The sequence below is a fragment of the Styela clava genome, chromosome 2 (genome assembly GCF_964204865.1).
Source record: "Styela clava chromosome 2, kaStyClav1.hap1.2, whole genome shotgun sequence".
NCBI lineage: Eukaryota > Metazoa > Chordata > Ascidiacea > Stolidobranchia > Styelidae > Styela > Styela clava.
The window spans coordinates 7,617,452-7,619,352 of NC_135251.1; the positions used below are offsets into that span (position 1 = coordinate 7,617,452).

The 1,901-nt window shown below is 36.0% G+C and overlaps 1 pseudogene; it reads left to right on the forward strand.

The window, feature by feature from the left end:
* LOC144431202 (uracil-DNA glycosylase pseudogene) lies at window positions 1-576 on the forward strand (annotated as a pseudogene).
* The last annotated feature ends 1,325 nt before the right edge of the window (window positions 577-1,901 follow it).

The window sequence follows — 1,901 nt, forward strand, 5'->3', positions numbered from 1 at the left end:
ATGGCGGAAGAGAAATTACTCTTTTATCCCCCTGTAGAAGACGTATTTTTCTGGACACGATCCTGCGGAATACAAGGGATCAAAGTTGTTATTGTTGGACAAGATCCTTATCCCGGGGAAGGACTCGCAAACGGGATGTGTTTTAGTACAAAAAAGGGACCACCACCAGTATCACTGATGAGGATCTTTGAAGAATTAAGACGGGGATATCCTGATTTTATAATTCCCGTTCATGGTAATTTAACTTCATGGGCAAGGCAAGGTGTTTTACTCTTAAACTCAACATTGACCGTTCGACCCGGAAAACCAAACTCACACAGGGGACGAGGATGGGCGACCTTTACCAAAGCTGTAATTCAATATCTGAGTAAAAACTGCATCGGACTTGTATTCATGCTGTGGGGAAACGTAGCTCAAACAAAAAGGCGTCTTATCGACGAATCAAAACATTATGTATTGTGTGCTGGTCACCCATCACCAAAAAACAGAAGTAATCCATTTCATGGCTGCAACCATTTTCGACAAGCCAACGACCTATTAGGAACGGAAAGAAGGATTGATTGGACCAATCTATAACATCCCTAGCAACCCACCTCTATCTTTTGTTGACGACCATTCAATATTTTTCGATGACGTTTCCCACCTGCTGAACCAATACCTAGAAGTTTAACCTATACGTCAGCATCAACACGATTAGGCTGCCACAACAGTCAATGGTCAACTGGGATTAAAAAATAAAATTATGAAAATATCAAAGTAAAAACAAAGATTCGACGGATGTAAGATATCTCAACAAGGGTAACTTTAACATTGCTATTCAAACCTAACAAGACTCCCTCAGTGAATTTTATGCACCGAAACGAACGCATTTTGACTTGTTAATTGGACGCGACCCTTTTGTGATTAATATGTTGTTGTGGATAATATCGCTTTTCTCTTTTAACTATCGGATCGATTGCTTTCTATATTCCAATAGGTAAAACTTGTTGTTTTTGCTAGAAGGCTATTGTATTACATACGAGAGTAGTTCACCACTTTGAAGTTTTATGTGATGACGTCATCAACAATAAAATCACGTGCCGCAGTTCCTTGATAACATATTAGTGGCGGCCAGACTTTACCGGTACTGTTAAATACTGCTTTGTTTTTGCTTTTGTGTCCATATTTGTTAGTATTTCTTCCATGTTATTTAGTTGAAAAACATTCAAAAAACCAACAAAATTAGTTTAGTGTCTGTTATTATTATTCAATGTTATTGCTTTTGAAAGCCTTTGATCCTAATTTTCATTCATATAATTGATGTTATTGGTTAGTTAATTCATAGATTCACAAGCTAAAATACGATTAACTATTTCATCCAACAATTTTCAACTAAACATTTGTGTGCTTATGTTAACACCAAAGTTAACTCACCCTGGACTGTTTCTCATATTTGCTTATAAATCTATGCCGCCATTTCGTTTAATTGACATTGTTCTATTACACTTCGATATTCGAGAATAAAGAATAGCATTACATCCAACGAGCAATATTTTCGAACCATAATTTGTTAACCAAAAATTCCAATTTTCTTAAATTTTTTCGAAGTGTAAAATCAGGACAACGCGGCAGTCTTTGGATTTTTTGAACATAGTGCCTTAACTTTATTGTCAGTTATTTCTAGTCAATGTTTCAAATGCATGTTTTATAGTAATCACTTGTATTCCTATTTCACCTGTCACTTCATAATTCAATTCGATTTCAAAATTTTACAATAAACGGATATTTGGCAACGGGTTTTCTGGTACTCCGTAGTTTGTGTACCAGGTTAAGGTTAGGCCATACTTTTATTATTGTTAGCCAAGTGAATATACCCCCTGACCATAGGTTTCAGTCCCTTTACACAACTTGATGTAAAATAA